Source organism: Plecotus auritus, assembly GCF_963455305.1.
Source record: "Plecotus auritus genome assembly, chromosome: 1".
In the NCBI taxonomy this organism is placed as follows: domain Eukaryota; kingdom Metazoa; phylum Chordata; class Mammalia; order Chiroptera; family Vespertilionidae; genus Plecotus; species Plecotus auritus.
The window spans coordinates 105,895,805-105,906,755 of record NC_137770.1 but is presented as its reverse complement, the minus strand read 5'-3'; the positions used below and the strand labels follow the sequence as shown (position 1 = coordinate 105,906,755).

At 42.2% G+C, this 10,951-nt stretch overlaps 1 long non-coding RNA gene across 1 annotated transcript in view; it reads right to left on the bottom strand.

The window, feature by feature from the left end:
• Positions 1 to 222: 222 nt before the first annotated feature.
• Positions 223 to 10,951, bottom strand: part of LOC308253427 — a 94,296-nt gene continuing 83,567 nt past the window's right edge. Inside the window, exon 3 of the long non-coding RNA XR_013961131.1 lies at positions 223 to 355. This is a non-coding gene — a long non-coding RNA (uncharacterized lncRNA). The remainder of the gene's footprint in view (positions 356 to 10,951) is intronic.

Sequence of the window (10,951 nt, the reverse complement as noted above, 5' to 3'; positions counted from 1 at the left end):
ACACCCATAGAGTCCATGCAAGTTCTCTCATAGCCACAGCTCAGTTCAAAAAGAAAATCCCAATCACAGAGGTGGCTTTAATTTTCTTAGAGCTCTGTTTTGCTGAATCTGATTGAAACAAATTCACCCTTCATAATGTATTTTTAACTATTCTCAGAATGCAGGCAAAAACCAATGGTGTGTTAACCACAAAACTGTTTTATTTCTTTCCTAAATACTTACCACAATGCCAATATTTAAATCATGGCTTCAAAGAACAACTTCAAAATCTTCCTATCTCAGCTCTCTGAGTCTTCAAGGTCATGTACTCAAACTCTCTTTGAAAGGGGAGAAAGACAAATTTCCACTTTGAAATCTAAAAAAGAAAATAGCAAATAATATAAGACAACCACATGTATGAACAAAGCAGGATATACTGCTGTGATTGAATTTCTGCTTCTAAAGAGCTTTCTCCCTTTCAATTACTTATTTTGATCAGCAACTACAAATTATAAGCAGTGGTAACCATATCTTTTTAAACCTCTTAAAAATAATTTGAACACAAGCAAGGCTACAGCCCTGAGATCCTGGACTACAAAAGAAAGCCTCTGGGTTGACTAGTTGGTTAACTGGTTAAGTGGTTAGGGTTGGCTTTTGGAAATATTTTATTTTATGCTACTGAGGCGCTTCTTCCTATCTCCTCCCCATATTTATTCAGAACTTGCTTGTAGTGCCTTTTGAAAAAGTCATCTTAGGAAAGAGTTTGCTCAAGCACAGAGGACCCTAAACTGGACAGCAGCCAGCGATACACCAACACTGTAAAGGACCAGAAGTGGGATCAGTTCTCAGTTCTTAGCAGCATATGGGAGGGCATGGTGTCAGAGCCTATCTTACCTTGTATTGCAAGAATGGGGTTCATCTCCAGGCTGAGGCAGCTTATAAGGAAAACAGCCTGTGGTGTTAACGGGGCATAGAGGAGCTGACCCATGTGAAGTTCCCACAAAGCAACATCCCCCCCACCCTACACACACACACACATTATTGTCATCACTGCTTTCAGTGACATTCAGACAGCCATGAACTCATGACTTGAAACCATATAGGTGGTTGTGATAAACACAGACAACTATTGGGTTTAAGTAGGTTATTTTTTTGTGACAAAAATAAAATCATTTCCCCTCCTTCTCCATAAATCTATTTATTAATAAAAAGCTTTGCAACCTTGTAAACTGGGCTAGACCAATTTGAGCCTCTATTTCCTCTAGTACTCCTCCTCAGGATACTAAACTGGGGAAGAATTTGCCTGCTTTGAAAAAGGAAAACCTCTTTCTGTATTGGCCACAAAAGAAAGAAAAGATGAAAGTATTCAAAAAGAGAAAATGCTGAGAGAATCAAAAGAAGCCAAGCAGCAAGGGCAGGGAGGAATCCACACCACGCCCTCTTCTGAGAAAGCTCCCTGCTCCGCCTAGGCTCACACTTCCCTGGGTCCTCTGTGGGTCATAGGCCTTGGCCCCTCCCTTAACCACCCTCTGAACCAGGCTTGTCTAACTTGAGTGTGCAGAACAATCACCTTGAGGCTCTATATCTGTCAGTCTGAAAGAAGAAAATCTAGTGGAGATCAAGAGCCCCAGGACCCAGAAAGAGTTTGAAAGGCCTGTACCTGAAAATTTAGTTCCAGGAATCTGGTTTGCCCAAAGACAATGGGAAAACCTGTCTCTAGATAATAAAACTGCAGAATAAAGACACTTGCAGAAAACAAAACAATAAATCAGTTTTAATACACTCAAGATACCTTGGGAAAAAGAAAAGGGCAAGACCACAATCAGGAAAGGATCCAAATTAAGTGGCAGGTTAAAGTTTATTAAAGTTAGTTCAACCTGTAAAAAAGCAGAAAAAACTCCAAGGCTTTGGGGAAAGAAAAATCAATATGGCTGGTGCAGAGGAGGAGGAGCTCCCCTCAATGTCACACCTTTAAGACCTTGTATCTCTCCAGGCCTCTCTCCACCTTTCTAAAGTATTTCTTCAGGGTGAACAATAAACTTACGCTTGACTTTCAGAAGATGAACTAACACTAGGCAAAAACTCGGACACACTTTGTGACTAATTCTAGACCAACTGCATTTGGAGGGAAGACATGACAAAGAAAGACATACTTTTACCTTCATGTTTCAAATGACTTAGGTTTGACAGGAGATGCCCATGAAGGTGCCCACAGTGAAGGGTCATTTCCAGTGTTTTACTCACAATATTACTTAACTATTACTAGGCCAAGTGACCCCAGGTCCAGAGCATTGGAAAGGTCTTGTCCCCACTCTACCAGGTGTCCAAAGGTCTTCTTATTATAGACCCTAGGTACGAGACCTAACTCTTACTGGGGCTGCCTTCTCCCATCTTTCCCTAGATGCCTAGAGTAAGGAAAGGAAGTTCTTCAAGATATCTTTCCAGAGCCATGAGCACGAACTCCCTGAGCCATGGGCATTTCCTCCCTAACCTCATAGGAATCTCAAGATACATTTCAGGATTCAGCATAGATATCTCCAGTTTCCATGTGGCCTTCCCTTACTGCCCAACTTCTTCCTCAGAGACCTTACTCTCTCCTGAATCCATGCCAAACATCTATAATAATATAAGCATAAAATGCTAATTAAACTGGACGCCAGGGCTGCAGCCACGGGATCAAGGGATCCAGGCAGCCACGGCTGCGAGGGAGGGATCGAGGCAGCTGCCATGGCTGCAAAGGCCTACTCTTGCACGAATTTTATGCATCGGGCCTCTAGTCTGGTTATATACTTAATTCTCTGTGCCGTGCCAGCACAGACAAGGGTTCGGGCAGCCTGAGCGAAGGCCGGCGAAGGATGAAAAAAGACAGACAAAGAGAATAAGCTGGGTCTAGGTGGATCTTCTGTGGGTGACTGAGACCACAGAACAGATCCAGACTGCAAGCTGATGCTTTATTTTATAGTCAGAGGTAAACAAGGTAATTTATAATGTTCTTGTAAGTTTCACTTGTTTTGGCAGGACTTGCTGCACCTCCCACAGCCCATTAGCTACCCAGGAAAGATCTAGGGAGCAGTCACAAGATCAAGCTTAATTATGCTAAGAGGGCTGTGCCCTCTAAGCTGGGACTTGTTTGCGGCTTTGCCAGCAGGTCAGTCCGAGGCTTAACCCTATAACCGCTCCCTACATCTCACCCTTCTTTTAATTTTAAGCTACTAATAATGGAAGTAAAACTTAAACATCAAGAACAAAGTTCTGACCATTAAAATATTAACAAAACAATGCCAATGCAAAACCCAATAACAAAACAATGCCAATGCAAAACCCAGACATGGCTATTAATAAAACAATGCCAATGCAACACTACAATAATAGAGAAATCGAACTACAGTAACATTTTTCTACTAAATGAAAGTTTCTTTTGCTGATTTACTCAGAGTCCTAGGACTTGGCTGTGCAAGAGTTTGCAGATGCTAGCATGGCCAGAAACATGGTTGAGGGAGTAGATTCTACTTCTTGCTTTTCTGCCATCTGCTGGGCCTCAGTTGTTAACTTCTTTAGCTGACCCCATGTTAGCACCTCGGTCTCTTGTGTAGCCTTCGTCATCTTCCTTTTCCGCTTTGCTGTCATCAGGGCAACCTCAGTCTTTTGAATGATGGGACAAGGAGCTTCTCTGGGTCCATTGTGGTGATGCACGTAACGCTCTGGCACCCAAATTGGCTGTGCTGCTCCTTCTGGAAAGAATCAAACACAACCTCTTCCCCATATCATTACTGGATCTGGTCCAAACCATTGTCCAGTTTGTGCATCCTTCCATTGGGCTAACCCCGCGGAGGCTATTGTACAGGAGGCCCGATGCCTTTCGGCTGCTGTATGACCCTCTGCATCGCAATTCAAAAAATTTAAAGTATAAAGAACATGACTGAATTTGTTTTGAGGTGACACATAACATCCGTCTCCCCCTTTCTGTTTTAGTAATTGCATTTTAAGAGTACGATTTGCTCTTTCCACTATTGCTTGACTTTGAGGGTTGTAAGGGATACCAGTTTTATGACAAATTTGATATTGCTGACAAAAATTTTGAAAAGCAGAACTAGTGTATGCGGGTCCATTGTCTGTCTTTAGCTCTAAGGGAGGACCTAGTACCGCAAAGGCAGCTAGGCAATGATTAATTACATGCTTGGCACTCTCTCCCGTTTGGGGAGTCGCAAAGATAAAGCGGGAGCAGGTATCTACATTAACATGTACCCATCTATGCTTACCAAATTCCAGTATGTGGGTGACATCCATTTGTCAAATTTGATTAGGTTTAAGACCCTAGGATTAACCCCCAACGATTGTACAGGGCAATGAATTACACCCTGAGAGCACTGCTTAACAATTTGTCGAGCTTGCTCCCTAGAAATACGGAATTGTTTGCATAAGGCAGCAGCATTTTGATGATGCAAAGCGTGGGAGGACTGGGCAAGAGAAAATGTGGTAGCCTCTTGCATTATAGCAAGGAGGCGATCAATAGCATCATTGCCTATAGCTAATGCACCAGGGAGACCTGAATGAGATCGGATATCACCAATAAAGCAAGGAAATTGTCGTTCTCTAATGACTTTTTGAAGGTTGAAAAATGAATGAAAGAGTTCCTCCGAATTAGTGTGCCCTATAGTAGCCGTTTCAATTAGTTTGGCCATACTTACCACATAGGCACTATCACTATATAGGTTAATGGGCTCCATAGCAAAATTTGTCAAGGCATAGATAAGAGCTTGTATTTCTACCCATTGTGCTAAAATATAAGGGATTTGAAGGACCTTTCCACCTCTGCTGCAGTAGTATCCAGCTTTTCCAGAACTGGATCCATCTGTAAAAATGGTTAATGCCTGAGGTATAGGTTGTGACTTCACTGTCTTTGGGAAGGTTAAGGTAGTAACTGAGAGAAATTGTAAAACCTTATTTGCTGGATAATGGTTACCAACCTGTCCAGAGAAATTAGCAAGTGCAACTTGCCAATTTGTTGATCATTGCCAGAGCCAGTCTTGCTGTATAGCTGTAAATGGCACTACAATAAGGTCATGGTCTTGGCCCACTAATTGGCCTGTTTGAAGGTGGGCTCAAGCTATTAGCTGGGAAACCGAATCATGGAAAGGAGTTAATACCTTAGTTGGAGAATGAGCCAAATATAGCCATTCAACAACTCCAGGAGCTTGCCAAATGACCCCAGTGGGTGTATGTGTCGTAGGGAAAATTAAAACCTGTAAGGGAAGGGAGTAATCAATTCTAGTAAGTTGTGCTGAACTTAAGGCATCCTCAACTTTATGTAAGGCTGTCTTGGCTTCCTCTGTCAAGCAGCGTGGGGATGACGGAGATGAATCTCCCCTTAGTATATGAAATAAAGGGCTTAAGTCAGCAGTGGTTAATTTTAAAGCAGGTCGAACCCAGTTAATATCTCCTAATAATTTTTGGAAGTCATTTAATGTAAGTAAAGTGTCAGTCCGAATTTGAATTTTCTGAGGTTTTATTGTTTTTCCCTCAATAATGCTGCCAAGATAAGAGAACGGAAATGTCCTTTGAACTTTTTCAGGTGCTATGCATAATCCAGCACAATGCAGGGAATCCTGCAAATCTATATAGATATTATTTAGATGCGTTTCATTTTTATGAGCTAAGAGAATGTCATCCATATAATGAATAATATAAGCCTCAGGATATTTTTTCCTTATAGTATGTTTGGCTGCAGCCACAAAATCCTGACATAAGGTAGGACTATTGGCCATGCCCTGAGGCAATACTTGAGCATATCTCCACCCCCATCATCCCAATCCCACCAGTGCTGTTCCCTTGCTTCCTCCAATCCTTGCTCATATTTGGGAGGAAGCACATCGTCCAGAGGGCTCTCTCCCACAGGAGCTGTAGCCCCAGGAACTGGAGGAGGCAGCAGAGGTGCCAATGGTGGAGTCAGAAGCCTTTGGCAACCTTCCCCCATCTGTCTTGATTCCCCTGCCACATTCCTCCACTCCCTTTCTGGAGTGGGCTCTAGGCAGTCCCGAATCAGGGACCACAGACTGAAAGTAGAGGCAGGCATTTCCTCTGGACCTTCAGCTATATAATGATCGTGAAGTTGTTTTCCTACCTTCTCCCATGCCTCTATATTTACCTTTCTTCCTCAGAAAACCATGGGCAGGTTTTACTCACAAATTCCAAAATATCGAAAAGCTGTTCATACCTCACAGAACAGCCCCTTGCTTGGAGCATAGCCTTAAGCATGGATATGTATACATTCTTTCCCTGCGATCCTGAATTTCCCATGTTTTACACCTAGCTAGTATTACACTCCTATCTTACTTACTGTGTGCACACGCCTTGGGGCCTCCTTTCACCTGACAATTGCAGTTCCCTCACACTCAGGTCCGCATTGAGTGCCACTTGGGCCGAACTCAGCCCCACGTTGGGCGCCACTCGTGCCGTGCCAGCACAGCCAAGGGTTCGGGGAGCCTGAGGGAGGACCGGCAAAGGATGAAGAAAAGACAGACGAAGAGAATAAGCTGGGTCTAGGTCAGCTGTGGGAAAACTACGGCCCGTCCGGCTGTTCTATCCGGCCCGCGGAGCCGAAAGAGCAGAGGGTTCTCTTGCTCTCCCCTCCGCTCCTTTACTTTGAATTTATATTAGTTCACACAAACACTCCATCCATGCTTTTGTTCCAGCCCTCCGGTCCAGTTTAAGAACCCATTGTGGCCCTTGAGTCAAAAAGTTTGCCCACCCCTGGGTGGATCTTCTGTGCATGACTGAGACCACAGAACAGATCCAGACTACAAGCTGATGCTTTATTTTATAGTCAGAGGTAAACAAGGTAATTTACAATGTTCTTGTAAGTTTCACTTGTTTTGGCAGGACTTGCTGCACCTCCCACAGCCCATTAGCTACCCAGGAAAGATCTAGGGAGCAGTCACAAGATCAAGCTTAATTATGCTAAGAGGGCTGTGCCTCTAAGCTGGGACTTGTTTGCGGCTTTGCCAGCAGGTCAGTCCGAGGCTTAACCCTATAACGACTCCCTACAATTCTCAACCGTCCAGGGTTGGACTAGCCATAGCAATAAATAAATAAGTAAATAAATCAATAAATCATGATTATTTGAACATTTGTATTTAAAAAAAGAACATACAATAAAATACTTTAAAGTCAACAAAACCACATATCTTTTAGAAGATACCTATTGACTGGAAACACACAGTAGCCTACAGATGTCACCATGGGTCTGTGTGGGAACAGCCCTATTCCATCACCCCTCAGACATGTACTTACTATATTGGTGGCCAAGGTGTCACTCTACTAGCATTCATTATTGGGCCACACAACTTGATGAGAAAAATATTAGTAAGTGAATAGACTGTCATGTATAGGAGCCAAGATCAGAGGCAAATGAACAATGACAACAGTGGGAAGATGCTGCAGGACACAAGGCAGCAGGACATTAAGGGGGAGGGACCCCCTTCAAAGACCACTGGGCCCACTGCAGCACCTTTACAAAGAGGAAAGGACAGCTCTCAATGACACACTAAACTGCCTAGGCTTCCTTTTAATATTTGGGGGGAGGGTGCAGAAAGCCTGAAATAAAACAAATAATAGAACATTTTAAGAGTATTAATACCCATTTTATTTATCAAGAAATTTATAGGAGTTTTTTTAACCTGGAACTATTATTATTGTAGTATTTTTACACATTAGGATAATAGCCACAGAACAGTGAATATTTTCCTAAATACTGGACTTTTTACTAAGTAAATGTTGATAGTCTTCACGAAATGTATATTAATGTGCATTTCAATGTACAATTTGACTGTAAAAACTTTTTTGTACTCTACTTGTCTTAAAAGTTATCTGTATTTCATATGTATTTTTTTTCTCTAAAACAAGACTGGGTTTTTATAAGCAGGATTCTTATTTTGCATTGTATGCTGTTATTATTTCATAGGAATGAGTCCAGTGCTCAACAAATAGAGGGTGACAGGGGTACCAGTGGGCACAGGGGTAACTCATTGCCCTCCCCCCTACCTCCACCATGAGGGCTTCTGGCCATCAGCATACCATACTACTGCAGGAGCATGTTCACTATCAAAATAGCAACTGACGTGGGGGCACATGAAGGAGAGAGAGCTAAAATAAGCACCACGATCCCTAGCCGGTTTGACTCAGTGGATAGAGCATCTGCCTGCAGACTGAAGGGTCCTGGGTTTGATTCTGGTCAAGGGCACATGCCAGAGTTGTGGGCTTGATCCCCAGAAGGGGGCATGCAGGAGACAGCTAATCAATGTTTCTCTCTCAACATTGATGTTTCTATCTCTCTCTCCCTCTCCCTTCCTCTCTGAAATAAAAATATATATATTTAAAAAATAATAAAATAAAATAAGCACCACGATGCTCCCTGGTGAGATCCAGACACACCACCACCCCTTTATGCTGCTATTGGGTGAGCTTTCTACATATCACATTACAGCACAGGTTCTTAAAAGGCAGGGTCAGGTTCTTGTACATTTTTTAATATGCTCTGGCAAAACCCTGGGAGGTCTTAAGCTTCAAAATTCAAAGGAGGTGGGTATTACCCAAAATCACAGGTAGAAAAGTTAAGTTAATGGGCAGAATTCTCAATTTTAAGTTCTCTCATTTTTTTTTCTCAAAATTTGTGGTGCCTCCTACTACTTGCCTAATAACAACCACAAAATGAATAAACAAATAGCAAGCAAACATTAAAGAAAAACTCAGCTTGCTGTTTGATAGATATATGTGCTTGTGAATATGATTTTATATTATATTATTTACTAGTGGCCCGGTGCACGGATTCGTGCACATTGAAAGGAAATTAATTAGAAGAAAGATTTGTACGGTAATTACATTACAGCACAATTGACAATGACAGATTGAAACACACACATGCGACGGGTGCCAGCAAGAGCTTTATATGTATAGCGCATGCACAAGTCAACGTTTATTTTTAAATTGCCAGTGCACATCATATGTAACAGCTGGTTGGTCAGTAGGACGGTTGGACGGATAGACGGTCAGTCACTTAGCCTTTATATATATAGACAGCATCCAATATAGTGTTATGGACTGAACATTTGTGTCTCCCCAAAATTTATTTGATGAAATCCTAACCCCCAGTGTAATGACATTAAGAGGCAGGGGCCTTTTCAAGGTGATTAAAGGCATGAGGTAGAGCCCTCATGATGGGATTAGCAACCTTATAAGAAGCATGTAATTGCACAGCAAGAGGGCAGCTAGCTGTAAACCATGAAGTGGGCCCTCACTAGTAACTGAATCTGCCAGCACCTTGATCTTGGGGTTCCCCGTTTCTAGTACTGTAAGAAATGAACTGATGTTTTTTTAAGCCAACAGTCTGTGATATTTTGTTATAGAAGCTCAAACTAACTAAGACATACGGAAAAAGCCAACTTTATACTTAGTAATTCAGTATAGATAGGTAGATAGATGAATTGATAGATATGTCTGTACACACACACACACACACACACACACACACACACACAGCCAACCCTTCTTATCTTTGAGGGATATATTCCAAGACCACCAGTGGGTGCCTGAAAACATACTATATTTTTTCCGGTACATAGATACCTATGATAAAGTTTAAACTATTCTTATACTTTGGGGCCACTTTATTAAGTAAAATAAGTATTACTTGAACAGAAGCACTGTGATACCAGAATAGTCAATCTGACAACCAAGATGGCTGCTGACTAAGTGGTGGGGCGTACAAAGCATGGAGATGCTGGGCGATGGTGGGATTCATGTCCTGGGTGGGACCAAGCAGGATGGCATGAGATTTCATCACACTATTAAGAATGGCAGCACACAATGTAAAACTTCTTAACTGTTGATTTCTGGAATTTTCCATTTAATATTTTCAGGATGCAGTTGACTGCAGGTAACTGACACCACAGAAAGCAAAACTGTGGGTAAGAGGGGACTGTACATACACATATGATACATACATTTTATATATATATATATACATACACACACACACACACACATATATATATATATATACATATACACACACACACACACATATATACACACACACACACACACACATACATACATACACTAGTATATTAGTATATATATATTACCAAAATATATAATGTCCTAAGCTGTAAGATAGAAAAAAACAGAATGCAACATCTGGACATTTCACAGTGTGCCTCAAGGAGCACCATGTCTCTCTCCAATTCTCCTTAAATTTCAACAATTCTGAAATCCACCACACGAGCATATTTTTACAGGCAGTTCAGGAAGCACTCTAAAAGTATAGCTGCCACAACAAGAGAACTAAGATCCATCACAGAATGGGGCACTCCCTGTTTCCTCTGTCAGGGGCACCTGGGGGCTCCCTGTGGATGGCCATGGGCTCGAAGCAACTATGATGTCCTGACCCCTCTTTGTCCTCCCAGTTTCTAGTTGCATGGATTCGCTGAGTTAAGTTAATGGGCAGAATTCTCAATTTCCCAGGCACAGTGAATCCATGCAATTCAGTACTTGATGAAGACAAATATTTTCTATTGCTCTTTACTGGCTGCACATGTGCATGTTTTTCCAAAAAGAAGATTATCTTAGGCCTTGCTCTTTTTCCCCAAATTAAAAAATCCCAACCTATTGATATATGAGTTGCATTTGATAAGAACAGTGTGCACTAGGGCAGAGTTCCCTGTCCCAGATACTCTGCTTAACTCTCCTGACACGTAAGGAGGTAATAGGTCCTGCCTGCCTCTGGGCCACTCTCACCTGCTTTCTCTTATCTATATATATAAAAGCCTACCGGCCGGTAGCTATGACATGCACTAACCACCAGGGGGCAGAGGCTCAATGCAGGAGCAGAAACCACAGACATGGAAACATGGAACAGACTGATGAATCTCAGAGGGAAGGGGGGCAGGGGGAGGGCAGGAAGAGATTAACCAAA